Source organism: Telopea speciosissima, chromosome 5, assembly GCF_018873765.1.
Source record: "Telopea speciosissima isolate NSW1024214 ecotype Mountain lineage chromosome 5, Tspe_v1, whole genome shotgun sequence".
Lineage (NCBI taxonomy): Eukaryota > Viridiplantae > Streptophyta > Magnoliopsida > Proteales > Proteaceae > Telopea > Telopea speciosissima.
Genome location: NC_057920.1, coordinates 63,901,536 through 63,926,223, shown reverse-complemented (window position 1 = coordinate 63,926,223; position 24,688 = coordinate 63,901,536). Strand labels below are relative to the sequence as shown.

At 39.8% G+C, this 24,688-nt stretch overlaps 1 pseudogene; it reads left to right on the top strand.

Annotated features, from left to right (window-relative positions):
* Positions 1 to 580: 580 nt before the first annotated feature.
* LOC122661575 lies at positions 581 to 24,279 on the top strand (annotated as a pseudogene).
* Positions 24,280 to 24,688: the final 409 nt, after the last annotated feature.

Below are 24,688 nucleotides of genomic sequence, written 5' to 3'. Positions count from 1 at the left end.
TATAAAATACCCTTATGAGGTCATGATATATTACATGTAATTAAACAAAAAAAAAAAAAAAGAATCATAAGGATATCTGTATAATTTCATATAGGATCCTGTAACATCAACCCCAATGGACAGTGGCTTGAGTCTTTCAAACATTAGTCCTAGTCTAGTATCCATCCTCTGTAGTTCTTCTCTGCTCAACACAAATAACTAAGGATGTAATTAAATCGAAAGTCGAAAATCCATATCAGATTCATGTTCCTATTGGCTTAAGGGAATCTGTATTCGAAAAATTAACCAAAAACTATTTAAATTTAATTGGAAACTAATCGGATATGTACACGGATTATACTATATCTGATCCGTATTCGATCCATTTACATCTCTAATCATATAAAATGGAAATCCAAGGTTTAAACTAAAAGACCATTTTAACCTCAAAATTTATTTACAAGCCGACAAAATGTATGGATAAAATTTTTTGGTTTTCTTCAAAAGCCCCCCTCAAATTTAAAAGGCCAGCAAATATCTTTGCAGAGAAATACATCAGAGGTGTGTGTGTGTGTGTGGTTGTGGTTTTAGGAGGTTCTGAAAGAATCCAGCAAGCAACGGAGACATGGCCGCATCATGTGCAACTTCTGCGGGTGGTGATCAAGGCTGTGAAGCTCCGTTGCTATCAATAACAGATGATACCGTCCATGGTGTCGTCGACTACAAAGGCCGTCCCGTTAGCAGATCCAACGGCGGCGGATGGAGATCCAACGGCGGCGGATGGAGATCCGCCTCCTTTATCATCGGTAAGGATTTTTTCTTCTCTTTTTTTTTTTTTTTTGAGATTTTGTTTAGTTAGCTTTGGTTTCCTTTTGAGTTTTGAGATATTAATTCATAATTAATGGTTGAGGGGGGGTTGCAGGAGTGGAAATTACAGAGAGGGTTGCGTATTATGGGATCCAATCGAACCTCATAAGCTACCTGACGGGGCCGCTGCAGCAATCCATGGCCATGGCTGCCGAGAACGTGAATGTGTGGGCGGGAGCTGCGTCTATGCTTCCTCTGTTGGGAGCTTTTGTCGCAGATGCTTGGCTTGGACGCTATCGCACCATCCTCTTCTCCTCTCTCCTCTATATTCTGGTTCGTCTCTCTTTCTCTGTGCTCACACACACACACATTAATGTGGGGTCCAATCACGACATGTGGTTGGATGAGGGGTATTTTCGTCACAAAAAATAACAATGAGAATATACCGTGTTGACGAAGCATGTGGCGAGGCTGTCCCGCCGTCGGGAATTGGACTATTGGAGCACGGAAATGATTTACTATTGGTCCTTTTTTTTTTGGGAGAATATTGTCTAGTGCCGCAGTGCAATATGCGCTCAGCCACATGGATAGCCAGGGAGGCAGGGTGATCATTGCGCCCACCTTTATGCGTTGCGGCATAGAGAACAATGCCCCTTTTTTTTTATTGAAAACACCAGCGTCAGTTTACAACCGTTGGACATACCTAGAATTGGGATTGATGGTCTGGATTTCGTCATTTATTTATTTTCTAGATTCTTATTCATTTAAAACCACTGGGACGTCACTACTACTCAACTCACTAGCGGTGACAAGCCAACGGACGAAGATTCTTTCGTTCGGCCATTGGGGTTATTTGGATCCCAAAAAAATCCATTCAGGTTATCGGGGTCTCGGTACTTTGAAATTGGAAGCGAATGTAGACATGTTTCTATTCCAAAAATAATTTTTTGTATTTCTATTAGGGGAAAGGTTTTGTACACGGTGGTGTAAACCATGTACAGGAGAAAATCTCTCACAAAAAGTTGGAAAAAACATAAATACCCATCCATTAATTATTGCCTTGAAACTCCCACCCTCTCACATACACGGTTTACACGACTGTGTACGAAAACTTTCTCCTTTCTATTATTAGGCAAAACTTCTTGATAAAAAAATGAGCACAGTAATTTGTGTTTTTGGAATTTCGATACATTTTCAAAAAAAACCTTTGAATACCCAAAAATTTGATGGATGTAGTGACAATGGTAGCATCGCTGGTGGTGGTGATTAAGGAGGAAGAGGTGGTATGGAGTCTTGCAGAATGAGAGTCGTGGATATACGAACACCCCCACGGTCCCACCCCCTTATTTCTCTAGTTTAGTTCCTTTGCACGTACATATGAGAGGCAACCACATGTCCCAGTTTTTGCAATTTACAAGGTTAGGAGTGGTATTTATGGAAACAAAGGGACATGCAGATGCCTCTCAAATGTACATTCACCTGCAAGTACGTGCAGATGATACATTCTCAATTTCTCTGTTTTATTTCTGGAATAGAGAAGTTCCAAATTTGAGGTACTTTTTTGTCCTGGTTCATTCCAAGGAACAAAAAATTTCTACTTTTTTTGTTCTCAAGAACGAAAAAACAAAGAAATAGAGAAACAATGTGCCTGCTTGATAACCTTACTGCTGTTTCTGTTCTGGTTATGTGCTGAGAAATAGCAGAACATATTTTTTATTTTCTGTGCTGAGAAACCGTTTTTGACCCGCTTGATGAACCTATTCTGGAAAACGTTTTTCTTTCTTCACTTTTTCCTCTTCTTCTTCTCTTGGTTATGGGTCTGCAATTGCAACCTGCTTTTAAATCTTTTATCAATGAATCATACCTTCTGTGTGTGTTTGCTTGGCGAGTCGCTGACTTGGCCAACTTGTATTTCTTCCCTTCTCCTCTTGGTACGATTCCCTTCCTCCTTTCAATTTCTTCCCTTTTTTATTTTTTCCTTACCCATGTATCCCTGTTTTGTTCTGTTCAGTCCCAGCTTGATCTGGTTCCACAAGAGAGACAGATCCTTCTCAATTATTCATCTTTCCATCCCAAACTCTAGGGTCTGAATTGATTCTCTTGTGCGACCTTAGCCCTTGTTTCTTACACCTTAAATCCAACCCTGCTGTCATACATCAAACTGAAATCAAATCTGATCTCTGTTCTACCACCAGGCATGATTTCAGTGGCTTGATCTTTTGGGTGAATAAGTACTCTATACTTAAGATGGTAGTCCATTCGAATACTTACCCTGAAATTTCCTTTCGACTGGGCTTTCAGTGAGGGAGGTCTTCTCGTTTCTAGTAATGGCGAAAGCATATCGAACCGGTGATTTTGTTGAAGTTTGTAGCAACGATGAAGGTTTCTTGGGTTCCTACTTCACCGCGATGGTTCTCAAGTGGGAAACCCTAATAACCACGGCTTTTAGTTCACTCCAATGGATGAACACAAAAACCGTGGTTCTTAGGGTTTCTGTGAACCAAATCACGCAGAGAGAGCGAGCGACAAAAAGAGAGAGAGAGAGAGAGGAAGAGATAGAGTGAGAGAAAGAAAGAGAGAATACGAGGTCGATCTTACATTCTTACTTCCAAGATGAGTTGTAGGTTGTACAAGGTTTCAATGGCTAGAGGCGTGAGAGGTGAGAGAGAGGATAGAGACGTTGAGAGGTGAGAGAGAGGTTTGAGGCGTGAGCAGTTTATCGGGCACAACTTTTAATTTTCAGCATAGAACGACTGTTCTGTCAAAAGTCTTCCAGGGAGCATAAATTTTGATTTATGTTTCCAAAAACACTTCGTTATCAAGCGATTTTTGGGTGTTTTCCAGTTTTTCGGAACAGAAAAACACCGAAAACTATTTCTCGTAAGGTTATCAAGCGGGCTCAATAGTGTTATCATGGAGGCTTGTAAGAACTAGTCCAATAAAAAATTTTGCAAAACTAGAAATAGGATATGTAAATGGACCATATGCAAAAACTAAAACTCTGGGCTTAATAGTCAGGCCCAAGCTTACCCGAAGTCTGGGAATAACTTCCCAAAGTACTATGGGTGTCAACTAGTCGGGCTCGGTCGGGCTTGGTCAGGTGCAGAACCGGGCTATGGGTCTGTTTAAATATAAACGGACTTTAAACGGTGCAACCCATTAAAACTATACATTTTAATTTTACAAAGAGGTGTACCATCTTGCCACATCTTTTCTGTCTTTTCCCATTAAAATCGAATATTCCAACTGTTTGAACATGTCCAATTCATTAGAAATAAGCTAAAATAGTGCAACTCGTCTGGCCCATGTCCCATGATATAAATTTAAGTTAAAACAATATCATAAAATATACCCAATACATCAGACCCAACCCAACAAAAAGTTAATGTCATAAAAATATACCCAATACATCAGGACCAGTCCAACAAAAAGTTAATGTCAGAAATAAAATTTGGGCCAATAATTCAAACAGGGCCCAAGCCCATAACAAAATTTACAAGTTAAAGGGTCGGGCTATGTTGGGCCTAGAATCAGTTGGTCCGATTGGGTGCCTGATGCGCTAGGACCCTACACCAAGACCGCCTGATTAGTGAACGTGTCAAGCTTTAGTCGGGCGGGCTCGATCGGGTCTGCCGGGCCTGGAATTGACACCCCTTGTGTGAGATTTTTTCCATGTCTTACTTTGATCTAGTTTAGCTGTGTTAGTAGTGATCTTCTTGGTTTTCCCAATAGTCTTCTGGGTCTTACATTTGATTAACGAATCGAAATCGTCTACTTCCGCCTGCCTGGTACAATCGTGTGCGCCCCACACACAAGCAAGTGAAAAATACTGCCTTACCCCTGCCCGAGCGGGGTTAAGGCGGTATTTTCCGCCTTACTTGTGTGGGACACACGGCAGTACCGGGCAGGAGGAAGTAGAGGATCAGAACTCTTGATTAACTTACATATGTCTATTATGGCAGGGGCTGGGTTTGTTAACTCTATCAGCTGTGCTTCCTTCACATGGTGCATCCAACTGTCACAACACTGATAACAACCCTTCCTGCCGTCCTCCTCAATCCCAAATCATCTTGTTCTTCTCTTCACTCTATTTGGTGGCGCTTGGGCAAGGTGGACACAAACCATCTGTACAGGCTTTTGGAGCTGATCAATTCGATGTGAGAGATCCACAAGAGTGCAAGTCCAGGAGTTCTTTCTTCAATTGGTGGTATTTTGGAATGTGTGTGGGTGTAATGTTCACAATTTCAACTTTAAGCTACATTCAGGACAACCTGAGCTGGGGTCTTGGATTTGGAATCCCCTGCATTACTATGGCTGTTGGACTCATTGTTTTCTTGCTTGGAACAAAGAATTATCGATACAGTTTCAATGAGTCTAAGAACAACCCATTTATGCGAATTGTGCAAGTGTTTGTTGCAGCTGCAAGGAATTGGCGAATCGCTTATTCAAACACTTCTATTGACAGGGAAGTAGGAGAAACATTTCCTCGGTCAGGTGCTAACCAATTCAAGTAAGAATTCTCATAGTTGTTTCTCTAATGAAAATATTTCAATTTGATTTGGTTTTAGACTAAAAACTGTCAGATTTGAATTCATTTTTAGGATAAAGTGATTTTTTATCTTTCTCCAAGAGAGATTTTTAACAAAACAAAAAGAACCCCTTTGAGGACTCAAGTTTGTGCCAAACATGATTGTGATCACAATTGTTTAAGAGAACAAAAAACACCTACTGATCATTCGAAAGATTGATAATTTGAGCTTGTGGCTTACTTCCATATTTGGGAGAATACATCCATCCATTGTTGTCTATAATGCTGATAACAGTACAACTTTAAATGGTATCCTTCACAAGGCATTTATTTTTGGTTTTCCAATTTTTGCTTTCTTAAAAGCAAACCACAGGGTGGTTATGGATTCGAACCTTGAAGTCAATGAATATGCAAGAGGGAGATGTTTTTTTAAAACACATTTCGAAACTTAAGAACACATAAATACAACAATCACACTAAACAGTGATACTAAGACTGTTTTTGGTATGCATTCTTGGAATAAATTCTGGGTCTAGAACGCATACCAAAACTCGATTTTTCTTTATTTTCTCGCTTCAAAATGAGTTCAAGACCCATAATCTATTCAAAGAATGCATACCAAACACAACCTAAGATTTGAATCTTAAGGACACAAAAATACAACAAGCACTCTAAAGAGTGATACTAATTAGAGGTTGTTCTGTCCATAATTGAGAGAATTAATCCATCCATTGTAATCCTAACATGCTGAGAACAGTTCTAAGCTACTTGACCATTCTACAACTACAAGGCATTAATTTTTTGTTTTCCATTTGCTGTAGATTTCTGGACAAGGCATTAGCAAATGCATCAGATGGAGCTGGTTCAAAGAAGGAATGGGAAGTGTGCAGTGTGGATCAGGTGGAAGATGGAAAAACAGTCTTGAGGTTGGTTCCTATATGGACAACATGCTTAGTGTATGCAATAGTATTTACTCAACCTCCTACTTTCTTCACCAAGCAAGGTGCCACCATGGATAGATCAATAGGTAGTTCAGGGTTCGAGATACCGGCTGCATCACTCCAGACCATTATTAGCTTCTCAATTGTCACTTTTATTCCTATTTACGATCGAATCATCGTTCCCATAGCCAGATTCTTTACCAAGAGACACTCAGGTATAACAATGCTTCAAAGAATAGGAACTGGAATGATTTTCTCTATGGTAGCTGTGGTGTTAGCAGCATTAGTTGAGAAACAGAGGCTTCAAATTGCAATAGATTCTGGGCTTGTTGATGAACCAAAAGCTACAGTTCCAATGAGTGTTTGGTGGTTGATTCCTCAATATGTTTTGCTTGGAGTTGCAGATGTTTTCACCATGGTTGGTCTGCAAGAATTTTTTTATGATCAAGTTCCAGATGGGCTTAGGAGTTTAGGCCTCTCTCTTTACCTTAGCATATTTGGTATAGGAAGTTTCCTTAGTAGCTTCCTTATCTCTGCAATTGAGAAGGCAACTGGTGGTGATGGCCAAGATAGTTGGTTTTCAAACAATCTCAATCGGGCTCATCTTGATTACTTCTATTGGCTTCTTGCAGGTCTTAGTGCTGTACAATTGGCTTTGTATTTGTATTTTGCCAAATCTTATCTCTATAAAATGGGAAGTAAAATTTAAAAAAAAAAGGGGGGGGGGTGTATTTAGGGGACTTTATATTAACACTATAACAGGTGTACATTACATTATTTATCAAAATTAGTCAGGAATCTGATTTTTCTGATATATTTCTTCATACCAACCGTTTATTAATTCATTATTTCGTTAGTTCATTAGTGTCCTTTGTATCTCATCCTCCTTTACTTATCTTATTTGCCCGTATTTAACTACATTTCTTACCCCAAAAAAAATAGGGAAAATTACATGATTAGCTACTTTTGGGTTTTCATTTACAAAACTGTCCACCCAATGTTTGAGTTAACAAAAATAGACAAAAACAAGTGTAGTTTTACAAAACTAGACAAAACAGTGACTCAAATGTACTTCCTCGACAGTTTTCTTCTGAAAAAATATCTTTTTTTTCCCTCTATTACTTGGGGTAGTAGAGAATGACGGTGGTTGGGACAAGGGTAGGGTTGTAGAGAACGGAGGATGCTTGGGCGAGAAGGCAATGACAAGGGTAAAAATGTCTAAAAAAGTAAGTGTGGGAGGGAGAGAAATTATTTTGTCTAGTTTTGTAAATCTTAACTTGTTTTTGTCTGTTTTTATTAACTCAAACATAGGGTGGACAGTTTTGTAAATAAAAACCCAAAAGTAGCTAATCATGTAATTTTTCCAAAAATATACTACTCCATTACTGTTAGGAAAAATTACAAACCCCTCCCCTGTATAATGGCCTAATTACACCTTCCTTCCCTGTATTTTCCTCAATTACATAATGTTTCCCTCTACTTTGCTAAAAATTACTATTACACCCCTATTGTTAACGTCCATCTGTTAAGTACTGACATGGTTTAGTAGGTTTAGTAAGATTTTTCATCATCCCTAAACTAACCCTGGGTCCATGTTACATGACCCTTCAGATAAAAAACCCATCATTTCATCTTCCTCCTCCTAACCTCTAATCACCGGTAATGAAACCAACTCTGATTTTCCGGCCATTCTCTGCAACATTTTGTAATATCCCCATCCCTTTCGTTTGATTCGTTCTTTGCGCTTGCTGCTTAGCCACCAAATGTTGTCATTTGATTTTGCCGTCAAATATGAGATTTCGATCATCCATTCAACTTACGGTCACCATTGCAACTCATGCTTTTTTATTAACATTTCATTTATCTGGGTTTTGAAGAAAAAATAAGAAACAGAGAGCTGAGCACAGCCATGGCCGATGTCACCAATGTCCGCACAATTTCCTCCCCATATCCTTCTTCTCCGCCTGGGTTTCCTGTTCTTCTTCCTAACCTTCCTCTATTTTTTCTACTCCGCTTTTCTTTGCACCACAACCGATATCACTTCCCTTTCTCCTTCCATTTCTGAAACCCCATCACCGATAGCGTTTGATATGTGCATTGCAAATACTTTTTTTAAAAATAGAGAAGAACAATTAGTTACCTACAAGAGTGGACAACATGCAAGCCAAATAGATTTCTTTCTAACTAGAAGGTTTGACAGACTTCTATGTAAGGATTGTAAGTTTATACCTGGAGAGAGCTTAACTGCTCAACATAGACTGGTGGTCTTAAATATGTACCTTGGTACAAAGCAATGTAAGAAGGTGAAACAGGCTTTCACTTGACTAGCGGGAAGGGTACCAAGTTGCCCATGCAAGTCTACCACATGTCAATAGTATACCATGTAATAATAAAATAAAGGGAAAATTGTTTGTACAACGTTAGTTTAAATGAAAGTGCACATCATCTCACATATCATTGTTCATTTGAGGGGTAATATGTCATAAATGTCTTTACCCTTTTTGTCAAATTCCAAAGGGAAATCTTTATTCACCCAAAACTGCACTCGAGCAATGTAGGGAACCCTCTCTCTGAAATAAAAACAACTAAAGTTTGTTGTATTTATTTGGAGATCTAAGCATCAAATTCTTTGTATGAAATTTATTTTTTAGCATAGCAACGCTACCTTGCCACGTTCAAAAAATGGGTGACTAGTGACATTAAGGTGTGTCAATGGGCTGGAATGGATGGGTTTTTTAAAACCCCAGCCCAATCCTAATTGACCCCGATTGGGTTGGCCCTGATTGAGCCTATTAGCCCTTAATTTTTGCTATTCCCGACCTGACTACCCCGTTCTTTTGTTAATTGTGTACTCATATCCTCTTATTAAAAAAACCAGGGAGAAAACGAAACATCGCCATCACCAATCATTCTTGAAAGGAAATTGCGCCCCATCCCTTGTACTTTGTCCTAATTACATCACCTCCGATGTATTTCTGGCGGTATTAGAGTGGTGTTAGTTTTAATTTGGAAAAGACTAATTTACCCGTAACCATATTCATGCAACCCTGCCCCCACTCCTACCCCCAATTGGTATTATCCTCTCCAATTTTCTATAGCTTGGTAGTGCGGCAGTGCTAGTGTGGATGTTCGACACATGGCAGCTCGGACATCCAATGGTCTGAGCTCAACATAGTCAATGTACTCGGACCATTGGATGTCTGAGCTGCCACATGTCGGACATCCACACTAGCACTGCCGCACTACCCTGCTGTTGACCCAACCCCCAACCCCTTTTTGGTAACTCCGCCCCACTCCTCCTGGATGACGCAAGACATCAGACTTTCAAGAGGCATGAAACAAATTTTTGTGCTTCCACAGGTTCGAGTGAAAGCTTGACCGAAAAAGAACAGATGGAGGAGGGAAGGATTTACACTTCAAGCATCACATTCTTCTTCCTCTTCTGTCTCCTCTCTTTTTCTGGTTCTGTTGAAGCTTACAAGAATTACACTTGTTGGTGATTCTTTGGGTTGGTACTTTGGTTTGACAATCTTCAGTAGCCCAACGTAGGACTACCAGAAATGGGTTGCGGGTCAGAACTTCAGCTTGGCAGAATTTCTCAGTACGTAAGTCCACTTTAAGCAAAACAATACAATTACTTTTTATATAGAACTATCCCATAGATCTGTTCCTATTTGCTATCTCTATTTTTCTTTTTTCTTTTTTCTTTTTTTTGGCCCCTTCTCAAGTTCTCTTTCTATTTATGTTGTATCTCACATCCACTGCTTACTCTGTTTTTTCTTCTTTTGAAGAAATGATAACTCAGTAACAGTGAAAACTGTGAAGATTTCTTTTGATGGAGATTCAATTTTGTCCACCCGATTCAAGAAATCTCCAATTAACTGTTTACAATTATACAGATTAGAAAACGAAAATCCCAATTTATATTCGAAGGGTTTTTATTGGATTATCCTTCGGAGCAAATGATTGTCTGGTAGTAGATGTTTGGAGATGACATTGGCATTTGCCGCAACCGGCAATGAAGGACAGCGGTAATTAGGACCGACACGATAGCGGATAGATGAGAGATGTAGGATGTAACATTCTTGCATTACGGCCGGATTGTAGATGTAAGAGATTAGATGTATTTTATCGTGAAACCCTTCCGATCCGCATCCGTTATTGTTCTTTTGATAAGGGGATGTATATTTATAATTATATTTCCAACGTTACAATCAGGTATATTGTTACAAAGGATAAGATCCCTTTACATATCTCTTCCTATCTTGTAGGAGAGAGTTTTGTATTTGACTCTATCAACGGTGAGTTCAAAGTTTAAACTTGAATTTTTAAATTTGAATTTGAATGATCCGTTACACTTCCTCTCAAGCAAACGGTGTGTTTGTCTCGTAGTACTTTTAACACTGGTCCTGGTAACCCCTTGGTGAGTATGTTAGCCACTTGATCTTGGCTTGGCACAAATCGAACACATAGACGATTGGATGCCACTTGTTCTCTAACGAAGTGGTAGTCTATCTCGATGTGTTACGTGCGTGCATGGAACAAGGGATTTGCTGCAAGATATGTTGCTCCTATGTTGTCACAATAAAGCATTGGTGATGGCGTTTGCAGACCAAGATCAAGTAGTAATTAGCGTAGTCAAATTAATTCTGTTGATGCATTAGCGACTCCCTTGTATTCAGATTCGGTGGATGATCTTGCTATCATATGCTGCTTTTTAGAGTTCCATGAGACCAGGTTGCTACCAAGATAGGTGCAATATCCACTCGTGGATCACCAATCATACGGGCAGTTAGCCCAATCTGCATCCATATAAGGAATTTTGAGTGGGTTTGGTGGTGTGGGTATAGGGAAAACACGCTTCATCAAAGGAGATAAAGGGATGAATATTTATAAGGGAAAATTACACTGCCACCCCCTGAGGTTTGCATTAAATACAGAGGCCCTGTGTTTCTAAATTATACAATTGCATCCCCTAAGTTTCCACTCCGTTAGTTAGGTGTTATGGTGTTGGTTAAGTTTTTCCTTAAATGACTAATATACCCCTTTCAGGGTGTGAGTTTACCATTTTGCCCATAGGGCATCCCTATTACTTAATGAAGGTGTTTTTCCATATTTAACCCATTTGTTTGAAATACTATATTTTTCTTTTTCAATTTTATACTCAAAATAAACTTAATGGGACCCATCCCATCACCTGCCCTTCTTCTCCTTCTTCTTCTTCCTCCTCTGCAACCCTACTTGCCCCAGCACTTGCTGCAACACAACCCCACCCGCCTCCCTCTGCAGATGACGTCTTTATCTGAGAAAAATTACCGCCAATTCAGTAACAACAGAAGAGATAATTGAATTGATAAGATAAGAAGAAAAAGGGGAACGAAATTAAAAAAAATAAAATTTTGGAGTAACAATCAAGAAAACCAGAGAGACTAGATGAGAGGAAATCTATAGGGAAAGGGAGAGAGAAAAAGACATTTCGTTTACTAATTCGCACCCTGGAGCTTAATAGCTCTCCTCTCTCTTCCATTCTTCTTTTTCCTTTTATCTTCCACCATTTTTTAATTCTGTTGACCGTGTTACGAGTACCTAGTGCTTAGTTAACAAACCAAGTGCTTATGTGTGATTTCTTTGATGCGGGATGGAAAAGAAGTTGAATAGATCAAGTGCCGCTACCCCCTTCTGCAACCCAACCCCTAAGCAACACTTGCAGAGCAAGGAAGAGAGAGAGTAAAAGTTGAGAGCTAAAAAGAGGAGACACGCGAAACGAAAAAGAGGAATTTATGAAGGTGATTGCTTCAGTAATCATTCCGTTTAAGGGGGAGTGGAAGGCAACAATCATTCAAACCACCAACACCCCTTCACACCTTTCTCTTCCTTCCCTCCTTTCTTTGCACTTTTTAATCATTCCTGTCCTCCTTCTAGTTTTCCCACCCAGAGACCAATGGCAGAAGAGTAAAGTCAATATGAGAGACTCTCTCTCTGATTTCTTCTTAGTTTTAGTTTCATAGCAGAGACGGGAGGATGGGATGTGGTGGGGTTGGGTTGCAGAAGGGGGTAGCGGCGGGTGGGATTGGGTTGCAGCAGGTGCTGGGGTCAGTGTGACTGCAGAGGAAGAGGATGCAGAAGAAGAAGAAGGAGGAGAAAGGACGGTGATGGGGTGGGTCCCATTAAGTTTATTTGAAGGGTTAAATTGAAGGAAAAAAAATTAGTGTTTCAAACAAATGGGGTAAATATGGAAAAACACCTTCATTAAGTGATGTCTTATGGGTAAAATGGTAAGCTCACATCATGAAAGGGGTATATTACTCATTTGAGGGGCAAAACTTAACCAACATCGTAACACCTAACTAACGGAGTGAAATCTCAGGGGGTGTGGTTGTATAATTTAGAAATACAGGAAATCACTTTGTATTTAATACAAACCTTAGAGAGTGGCAATGTAATTTTCCCTATTTATAAGTATATTTCCAACGTTACAATCAGGTATATTGTTACAAAGGATAAGATCCCTCTACATATCTCTTCCTATCTTGTAGGAGAGAGTTTTGTATTTGACTCTATCAACAGTGAGTTCAAAGTTTGAATTTGAATGATCCGTTACGGTAGAGGGGTGGAGGGCGGGTATTAAATAAATGGTAAATTACATGTCATCCCTTGATTTTCAAATGAAACTCAAATCACCCCTGGTTTTCCTCAATAATTTATTTATAAGATTTTTTATAAATGTCCCCTAAAAATGCCTATTTGTCCAAATGTTTCCTAAAACTTTTCTAATTGCAAACTCCTCCTCACTTTCAAAAACACTGTAACATTTTAGTCCAGTTTGTTAATTTGGGACGTTAGACATTAGTTTTAGAGAATCCAATGACCAAAATGCCATTCTGATAAAAACCCACCAAAATTAAAGAATAAAATGATCAAATTGTCCTCATCTTTCCCAAATCATTTAGGATTGAAACTGGAATTTTTTTCCCCTAAATTGGTTAGGGTTTGAACCCATTTAGAAAGCAAGAGATCAGATAGTCCAAAATGTATATAATTTCAAATAGGATCCTATAACATCAACCCCAGTGAATAGTGGCCCGAGTCTTTCAAAAATTAGTCCTAGTCCAGTATCCATCCTTCTCTAGCTCTTCTCCTCTCATCACAAATAACTAAGGATGTAATTAAACAGATAGTCGAAAATCCATTTATAATTCCCTATTCCTTGTCGCAGGACTCTTGGTGGGGCACGCTTGCTAGAGATGGTCGCTTTAAAACCAAATTAGCGACCTCTTTTATTTCTACCACTTCTTTAAGAGATTTTTCATCTATCGCATGGTGGAAATTTTTTTGGAAACTCAAAATTCTTCCTAAATTTAAACTTTTCTTCTGGCGTGTATTACATGCAAGGATTCCGGTTAAGGATTTTATTTCGAAATTGACTCAGATCGATCCCACTTGTGCTCTCTGTGGTACTTGTAATGAGACCCTCTGGCATATCTTCCTCTCTTGTAACTGGGTTAAGCACATCTGGGTAGCTGGTCCTTTGGGTTTGAGGACTGAATTCATTTCATTTCCTTCTCTCAGACATTTCTGCATCTCTACTTTGCTGGACCGATAGCTTGACAAGCCCTCTTTAGTTTGGTTTTTTTATGTTTTTATTATTAATTACATGTTATGTTATTTGGCAGGCTAGAAACAATTTTCTGTTTAATTCAGTACAGCCTAACCCTGGTCAGATTCTGTGTCGAATAAACCAGTGGTTATTGGAACTAAGGATTACCCCATCCCTCTCTTCGAATTCTAATGACTCTTTTTCTTCTCAATTGGATTTGTCGGATTATACTAACCATGCTTCTTAATTTGTCCAGTTTTGATTTACCCATGTTAGATTTTCCTGTTTTGTTGTGCAGGGTTTGACTGCAAAGTTTTAGGTAAGCCGGGCTGGGTCTTTGGTTTTTTGGTTGATGGAAAACTTCTGTTCCTGACTGCCGGACGAAGTAAAAACTACCATTTTTTGGAACCTGAGCTAAATGGTATCCTCACTGCTCTAGATTTTGCTGCCTTGAGAGGTTTGAAGCTGAAAGAAGTTTGGTGCTCTAATGAAATGCTACCAGGACTTCTTCTAACTCCATCCCTTTCCCCCTGGCCCTTTGAAGTCCTAGACTATTTTTTGAAGATATCTGCTAAAACTACTGACGTGTCTTTTAAGTCAATCTCTAATCCACCCCTTGTTAATTGGTTTAGTCTTTACTAGTTTCTGCCCCCCATACCCCATGCTGTATAGACTCATGTAAATCAGACTTTTCTTTCTAATATAAATCTTTTCCTTTTACCATTAAAAAAAAAAAGGGAAATTTACACATACCACCCCTGAGGTTTGACGAAAGGATATTTTCACCCCCCAGTTTTGGAAAATTCTGCATACCCCCCTGAGGTTTGCAAACGGTAACAAATAAGCCCATTCCGTCAGTTCATGACTAACACTGTTAAAAATTAGACTTGAACTGACAGAATTGCCCTTCTAAGAAGAACCCCAAAAAAAAAAAAAAAAAAACCAAAACTTGCAACTTATCTTCGCCAAAATCGATTGGGGAAGATGAGTTGCAACCATCCCAGCGAATCATCACCATCTTCACCTTCACTCTCTGCTCCACCCTCAAACCCTAACCCTAAACTTTGATTTGTTCACCATCACTCCTGAAAATGGGCATCTGACCATATCCAATTCTGTTAAGAGCAGCAACTAGTGTGTCGTAATTGCCATCAAAAGCATTAGAATACACATTTTGCCCATCTGTGATAGAGTGAGATGTGCCATCAAAAGCACAACTAATGGATCACTTAATTGCTAATAGACCCTTCTAAATTCATACTCTGTTATTCAACAATGGATTATATGTATTGATTCTTGGGATGTGTATTGAATTCATTCTGAAATTTGGGAAGCATTGAAGAACCAGTTCATTTTCGGTATTTCATATGGTTTAAACACTGGAGAATGACTACAACCTCTGGTTTAGGTATGAATACTCAAGAATGTTCTCCATTTGATCATCTAACATGGTAAATAGATTTTTTTTTTTTTAAAAAGAGAAATTTATTATAAAACATACCTGATATTAATACCGCCTTTAACTATGTATTTGGAAATATTCTGACGAACCCACAAATCTGCAACATTCGGTGAAGAACTTAAGATGGACAAGAACTCATTCGGAATGCCGACCATAACCTCAATCTGAGTTCCCTTGAGAGCAGAAAGAGCATCTGGGTCTGCATCAAATAGTTTTACTTTGTGTATCTTGTTTTCCTTGAGTAGATCGACGACAATAGACAGAGCTAGCCTGTGAGTAGAGACAGTCCCCCAGTTTACACCAATGGCGGACTCCACTAACACCACCATTAGCGATGACGTCAAAAGTAGAACAAGAATCAGAGGAGCTTCGCAAAAGTTGGTTTCCGCCATTTCCAGGAGTGATGGTGAACAAATTAGAGCTTAGGGTTAGGATTTGAGGGTGGAGCAGAGAGTGATGGTGAAGATGGTGATGATTCGGTTCAGGCAAAGAGGTTGAAGAAGAGTGATTGAGTGGCAACGAATCAATGGGATGGTTGCAACTCATCTTCCCCAATCGATTTTGGCGAAGATGAGTTCGATTTTGGGGAAGATGAGTTGCAGGTTTTGTTTTGTTATTTTTTTTTTTGGGGTTCTTCTTAGAAGGGTAATTCCGTCAGTTTAAGTCTAATTTTTAACAGTGGTAGTCATGAATTGACGGAATGGGCTTATTTGTTACTGTTTGCAAACCTCAGGGAGGTACACAGAATTTTCCAAAACTGAGAGGTGAAAATATCCTTTCATCAAACCTCAGGATTGGTATGTGTAAATTTCTCCAAAAAAGAAAAAAACCTTTTTGACCCAAAAAAATTGTTGACAAGCCGACAGATTGAATGGATAAAATTATCTTTGCAAGAAATACATCAGAAGTGTGTGTGTGTGGGATCCGGATCCTCTACGGCTTGGCTATAGCAGCCATCTGTCTTGTCCAGTAACAGGAGCATGACATGTGTAAAGTGCAAAATCCAACGGTAGATTTTAATTTTTTTGAAATCCAAGAGTTAAGTGGTTTAATTGTATAAAACCAAACCCATCTAGACCAAAACCGTTTTTACCAAACCGAACCGATCTAAACTAAACAAAACTAAAACGAAACACTATTCATTCATCTTCCCATTTTCAAAATCAAAACCCTAACCCTGTCTGTTCCCTCTCCCGTTCCGAACGAGATCCCCAAAATCGAAACTGCGGACGAAGAAAACGACAACAACATCATCGACGGCGAAGACCTCGAAGCAGCAGCCGAAGACGATCTCAAGCCTCCTCCCTTCAAATTCCATCGCATATGGCCCGAACCGACGAAATTCGATTCCTCCAAGACCTCCTCGAATGCTCCGCAGATGGATTTGTCTTTCCTCAAGACCTCCCTCTCTTCTACTATCGCTTCCCACAGTCCATGCCTCAACCCTACACCAGATCCCAGCTTTCTGAGAAGCTTTGTCATCTTCGTAAGAAATTTCGCATTATCTCTACTCGAATTTCAGGTGGGCTTGATCCTTCGCTTCTTCCTCCGCACGATCGTGCGCTCTTCGATCTTTCCAATCAGTTATGGCATCCTTCATATGCCTCTTCATCTCCCTTTCAGTCTAATAAGCGGAAGCCCTCTAAGGTTAGTGTTAGGGTGAGTTTCTCTCCTACCCTTCTGCTTGTCTTCCTCCCCTCCTCCTCCACCACCAGTTCAACCTAGCATCAACGACGCTGATATTACTGAGGAAGATACTGAATTGAATTTAGAGAACAATCTCGGCAGTGGACATGAAGAGGAGCCGTATTTGCCAGTCGATGAAGATGGTGGTGGGCTTGGACGGTTCGCGGCGAAAACCATTATGGATGGCTTTGATAGATCCCTCAAGGAGGTGAGAATGATACTCGTTCGCCAGGAGCTTCTTTATCCGGACCAGACGTCTACGTCTTTGTCTACTCCAGCGGAATCGTCGAAATAGGGGAGGGCAATAGATTTTGAGAAGAGGTGGTGGCGGAGCTAGATGTAATGTCTCGCCGCTTGAGGCTGGTTCTTGAGAATGCTATCGATCAACGATGAGAGCACTCGATCGATGTATAAATCGAATGTATAAACATTATTTTTCTCTCCTATTTATTTATTGTCTTCTTTTATATAACCTTCAATCCTTTGGCTTTCATTTTGTTTGGTTTTTTCTTGTGTGTTTGATCTTCTAGGTGATTTTTGTTTATTCAATCATAAAAGGATTCATTTTTGTGCATTCAATGTCCAATTACAGTATAAGCTTTGCTTGATTTGCAAGTCGTATTTGAAAACTGTCCAGATCAAATCAAGATCAATTGCAAAACCAGATGTTTAGATCTTGGGCTGAGGTTTTTGACCAAAAGGATTGGAGATGATTAATCAACAAATTAGCCTTATGCCGGATTTGAGATAAATGCCTTCGGAAAGCATCCACAAACTCTATTGGACTCATCAATGGCCATGTCTTTCTAACCCCCAAATAATTCCAAGTTCAGAGGATCAGTCTTTGAAATGGGATCACAATTAACAATTGTTTTTCATCGTCTACAAGAATGACAGAGCATTTATGGGTGCCCCAGAGCATCTCCAGAAAGATGACCTTGAAAAACGTACATGTGAGAGCCAACCACCTGTTAGAACACAAGGAAAGTAGACTCGGTTAATTTGAAGTCATCATTTACATTAAGCTACTCATAAGAGTAAGAAGCTTTTCACTAGTTAGAACACAAGGAAAGTAGACTCGGTTAATTTTCTTAACCACCTGGTACTTCCTTTTCAGTTTATCATCGAAAAGGGAGTAGTGGTTATATACGCACAATATACAGCCAAAATGTGACATTTTTACATACAGAAGTGTGACCTGGGTGCAACATCATAATCCATTTCAAAATATTAGATTGAATTACTGATATCCACTCAGTTTAGTACTATCCTAGTGTCGAATATTCTGAAGTGCCTACTTCCCCATATGTCTCTTTTATCAAGGTAATAAGATTATATGCAGCACTGCACCCATGGTGGATTTCTAAGAGCCATCTCGACTTCCTTCCCATCGTCTCTCTCAGTTATTAATTCCAAGCAATCTAGCTATTTCGCTTCCTCTTCAGTACACCAAAAGAGGGGAAGCCATCAAAAAATGTCTCCTATCATGGATCAAGACAGAATTATAAGGTAATGCAGTCAGGGAAGTAGTTTATTAACCAACATAATCCAAAGCTGAAACTGAAATTTGAATGAATTTTTGCAAAATAAAATAAAATTTACAACAAAGCTGTGAGGACAAGCTTAGAGATCCCCTGACAAGTCTCCACTGACAATAATGAATAACCAAAGACCGGACTCGGTTCATAAATTATGTTCTCCCATCATCAAATAATGGATATGTATCTAATCCGCAAAAACTCATATCACAAGCTGGGATCTAGCGTAGGGTTGAGGCATGGACTGTGAGAAGCGATCGTAGAAGAGAGGGAGGTCTCGAGGAAAGACAAATCCATCTGCAGAGCATTCGAGGAGGCCTTGGAGGAATCGAATTTCGTCGGATTCGGGCCATATGCGATGGAATTTGAGGGGAGGAGGCTTGAGATCGTCTTCGGCTGCTGCTTCAAGGTCTTTGTCGTCGATGATGTTGTTGTCGTTTTCTTCGTCAGCGGTTTCGATTTTGGGGATCTGGTTCGGAGCGGGAGAGGGAACAGACAGGGTTAAGGTTTTGATTTTGAAAATGGGAAGATAAATGAATAGTGTTTCGTTTTAGTTTTGTTTAGTTTAAATCAGTTCGGTTTGGTAAAAACGGTTTTGATCTGGATTTGGTTTTATACAATTAAACCACTTAACTCTTGGATTTCAAAAAGATTTAAAATCTGCCGTTGGATTTTGCATTTTACACATGTCATGCTCCTGTTACTGGGCAGGACAGATGGCTGCTATAGCCAAGCCGTAGAGGATCCGGATCCGTGTGTGTGTGGTTGTGGTTTTAGGACATTATGAAAGAATCCAGCAAGCAACGGAGACATGGCCGCATCATGTGCAACTTCTGCGAGTGGTGATCAAGGCTGTGAAGCTCCGTTGCTATCAATAACAGATGATACCGTCCATGGTGTCGTCGACTACAAAGGCCGTCCCGTTAGCAGATCCAACGGCGGCGGTTGGAGATCCGCCGGCTTTATCATCGGTAAGGTTTTTGTTTTTAATTAGCTTTGGTTTCCTTTTGAGTTTTGAGGGGTTAATTAATTCATAATTAATGGTTGGGGCCGGGGTTTTGCAGGAGTGGAAATTACAGAGAGGGTTGCGTATTATGGGATCGAATCGAAGCTCATAAGCTACCTGACGGGACCGCTGCAGCAATCCATGGCCATGGCTGCTGAGAACGTGAATGCGTTGTCGGGAGCTGCGTCTATGCTTCCTCTGTTGGGAGCTTTTGTCGCAGATGCTTGGCTTGGACGCTATCGCACCATCCTCTTCTCCTCTCTCCTCTATATTCTGCTTGGTCTCTCTCTCTCTCTCACAGATTAATGTCGAATCTTATCCAAAAAAACAGAGATTAATGTGTAGTCCAATTGAGTCACGACATGTGGTCAGCCGTATTTTCGTCACAAAACATACTGTGTTGACGAAGCCCGTTTATTGGCGAAGCTGTCCCGCCTTCGGACACAGCCCACCCGTTCTTGAGTTTAGATTCTCTGCACGTACATGTGAGAGGCGAAAGCAACACATATTCCATTTTGAGAATGGATCATCCGCGCGTAACAATCAATTCGTCTCCTCTACTTCCGGCTGCATGGTACTGCCATGCGCCCCCACACACGTGTGGCAGAAAGTACTGTTTTACCCCCGCTCAGGCAGGGGTAAGGCAGTACATTTCGCCTTGCTTGTGTGTGGGGTGCACACGACAGTAGGGGCAGGCGTAAGTAGAGGATTCGGATCCCATACCAATAGGACGCACGTACATGTGAGAGCCAACCACCTGTTCTATTTTTGCCATTTACATGGGGAGGAGGGGTTTCTATGGAAACAAAATTAGCACCTCAGGGAAGAATTTTTTTTGAGGCATTGTCAACTACTTCTCTCGTCTCTGCGGGTCGTCCGGTCCATTATGGGCTTCTCTCGTGTTATTGGGAACTTCTACAAAGGTATTAATTGGCTTCGGATGCCAAGTCCCTAGACTAATGATCGTGGATGAATAGGAGGTATCACAGATAAAGCGAAATTCGCCTTTTCTAACAATGCTTTGCCTCTCGGGGAAGGATGGTTATTAGGGAATCGAGCCCTACTGACTAAAGTTACAACGGGTAGAAAACTAGAATTTCTTGTGATTGGCTCTCACATGTACGTCCACTTGTTGGTACATACAAAGGAACCGAACTCTCCCATTTTTACCATTTACAAGGTTAGAAGTGGTATTTATGGAAACAACGGGATATGCATATGACCTCTCAAATGTACATTCACCTTGCACGTACGACATTCTCTATTTCTTTGTTTAATTTTTGGAATTGAGAAGTTTCAAATTGGAGCTAATTTTTCATCCTGGTTCATTCGAAGGAACAAAAAATTAAAACGGTGTTAACAAACAAATTTCTACTTCTATTTTTTTTTTGTTCCCTAGAACAAAAAAACAAAGAAATAGAGAAACATCAGTGTTATCATGCAGGCTCGTAAGAACTAGCCCAATAAAATTAAATAGGATATGTAAATGGACCATATGCAAAAACTAAAACTTTGGGCTTAATAGTCAGGCCCAGACTCACCCAAAGGCTGGGAATAACTTCCCAAAGTACTAAGTGTCATTAGGGGTGTCAACCGGTCGAGCTCGGTCAGGCCTAGCTGGGCCTCACGGTGCTTAAAGCCTGCACCGTGACTGCCTGTTTAAGTATTTGGGTCAGGCCTAGTTGGGTTCGGTTGGCTTTGGGCTGTAACCAGGCATTAAACAGTGCAGAACCGGGCTATGGGCCTGTTTAAATATAAACGGGCTTTAAATGATGCAGCCCATTAAAACTAAATATTTTAATTTTACAAAGAGGTATACCATCTTCCCCCCTCTTTCTTTCTTTACCCATTAAAATTGAATATTCCAATCATTTCAACATGGCCGATTCAAAAATTTTTTTTTGGTTAAGATGGCCGATTCATTAGAAATAGACTAAAATAGTGCAACTCGTATTGATCCATGTCCCATGATATAAATTTAAGTTAAAACAATATCATGAAAAAATACCCAATATATCAGGCCCAGCCCAACAAAAAATTAATGTCGTAAAAGTAGACTCAATACATCAGGCCCAGTCTAACAGAAAGTTATTGTTATAAACAGATTTGGGCCAATAAATCAAACAGGGCCCAAGCCCATAACAAAGTTTACAATTTAAAGGGTTGGGCTAGATCGGGCTGTAACCGGTCAGGCTAGGTCGGGCCTAGAATTGGTCAATCTGGTCGGGCACCCAACAAGCTAAGACCCTACACCGGGACCACCTGGTTAGTCAAACAGGCTCGGTTGGGTCTGCCGGGCTGGGCCTGGAATTGAACCCCCTAAGTGTCTATGTGTTAGATTTTTTTCATGTCATATTTTGATAGGCCCAGTTTAGCTGTGTTAGTAGTGATCTTCTCGGTTTTCCCAATAGTCTTCTGGGTTTTACATTTGATTTAACTTACATTATGGCTCTATTATGGCAGGGGCTAGGATTGTTAACTCTATCAGCTGTGCTTCCTTCACATGGTGCATCTGACTGTCACAACACTGATGACAACGCCTCCTGCCGTCCTCCTCAATTCCAAATCATCTTGTTCTTCACTTCACTCTATGTAGTAGCGCTTGGGCACGGTGGGCACAAACCAACTGTACAGGCTTTTGGAGCTGATCAGTTCGATGTGAGAGATCCACAAGAGTGCAAGTCCAGGAGTTCTTTCTTCAATTGGTGGTATTTTGGAATGCGTGTGTGTCTAATGTTCACAATTTCGACATTGAACTACATTCAGGACAACCTGAGCTGGGGTCTTGGATTTGGAATCCCCTGCATTACTATGGTTGTCGGACTCCTTGTTTTCTTGCTTGGAACCAAGAATTATCGATACAGTTTCAATGAAGCTAAGAACAATCCATTTATGCGAATTGTGCAATCGTTTGTTGCAGCTGCAAGGAATTGGCGAATCGCTTATTCACCCACTTCTATTTACAAGGAATTAGGAGAAACATTTCCTCGGCCAGGTGCTAACCAATTCAAGTAAGATTTCTCATAGTTGTTTCTCTAATGAAAATATTTCAATTTGATTTGGTTTTAGATTAAAAACTGTCAGATTTGAATTGATTTTTGGGATAAAGTGATTTTTTTTCCTTTCTCCAAGAGAGATTTTTAACAAAACAAAAAGAGCCCCTTTGAGGACTCAAGTTTGTGCCAAACATGATTGTGATCGCAATTGTTTAAGAGAACAAAAAACACCTAATGATCATTCTAAAGATTGATAATTGGAGCTTGTGGCTTACTTCCATATTTGGGAGAATACAAGTTTAAATGGTATCCTTCACAAGGCACTTATTTTTGGTTTTCCAATTTTTGCTTTCTAAAAGCAAACCATGGGGTGATTATGCGTTTGAACCTTGAAGTTAATGAATATGCAAGAAGGAAATGTTTATTAAAACACATTTTTGAAACTTAAGAATACATAAATACAACAATCACACTAAACAGTGATCCTAAGACTGTTTTTGGTATGCATTCTCGGAATAAATTCTGGGTCTAGAATGCATTCTAAAACTCGATTCTTCTCTGTTTTCTCACTTCAGAATGTGTTCAAGACCCATAATCTATTCCAAGAATGCATACCAACCACAACCTAAGATTTGAATCTTAAGAACACAAAAATACAACCATCACTCTGAAGAGTGATACTAATTAGAGGTTGTTCTGTCCATAATTGAGAGAATTAATCCATCCACTGTAATCCTAACATGCTGAGAACAGTTCTAAGCTACTTGACCATTCTACAACTACAAGGCATTAATTTTTTGTTTTCCATTTGCTGTAGATTTCTGGACAAGGCATTAGCAAATGCATCAGATGGAGCTGGTTCAAAGAAGGAATGGGAAGTGTGCAGTGTGGATCAGGTGGGAGATGCAAAAACAATCTTGAGGTTGGTTCCTATATGGACAACATGCTTAGTGTATGCAATAGTATTTACTCAACCTCCTACTTTCTTCACCAAGCAAGGTGCCACCATGGATAGATCAATAGGTAGTTCAGGGTTCGAGATACCGGCTGCGTCACTCCAGACCATTATTAGCTTCTCAATTGTCACTTTTATTCCTATTTACGATCGAATCATCGTTCCCATAGCCAGATTCTTTACCAAGAGACACTCAGGTATAACAATGCTTCAAAGAATAGGAACTGGAATGATTTTCTCTATGGTAGCTGTGGTGTTAGCAGCATTAGTTGAGAAACAGAGGCTTCAAATTGCAATAGATTCTGGGCTTGTTGATGAACCAAAAGCTACAGTTCCAATGAGTGTTTGGTGGTTGATTCCTCAATATGTTTTGCTTGGAGTTGCAGATGTTTTCACCATGGTTGGTCTGCAAGAATTTTTTTATGATCAAGTTCCAGATGGGCTTAGGAGTTTAGGCCTCTCTCTTTACCTTAGCATATTTGGTATAGGAAGTTTCCTTAGTAGCTTCCTTATCTCTGCAATTGAGAAGGCAACTGGTGGTGATGGCCAAGATAGTTGGTTTTCAACAATCTCAATCGAGCTCATCTTGATTACTTCTATTGGCTTCTTGCAAGTCTTAGTGCTGTACAATTGGCTTTGTATTTGTATTTTGCCAAATCTTATCTCTATAAAATGGGAAGTAAAGTTTGAGGGGAGGGGGTATTTAGGGGACTTTATATTAGCACTATAACAAGTGTACATTACATTATTTTAAAATTAGTCAGAAATCTGATTTTTTCTGATATTTCTTCATAACAACTGTTTATTATTTCATTATTTCATTAGTTTCCTCTTTCCTTTCCTAGAGATACCAGGGCTTGATTAGCTCTCTATATCTCATCCTCCTTTACCTATTTGCCCGTATTTAACTACTACATTAATATTAATATGGTGGGCAAGTCTTGATTGTGGGTTCAAAACTTGAAAACAGTTTCTCCTATGAGGCAAGGGTAAAGCTGCGTACATTTTCCGTTCCCAGACCCTGCAGTAGGGAAAGCCTCGTGCAGGGACGCTCTTGTATTCATTTTTTTTTTTTGGTAATTTATGCTTGTGTATTTGGGTGACCTATAATTTTGACTCTTATTTTTATTTTTTAACTATATTTAGTACTTGTTTTTTCTATTAAATTTGGATTGGATTCAAAATTTATAGGT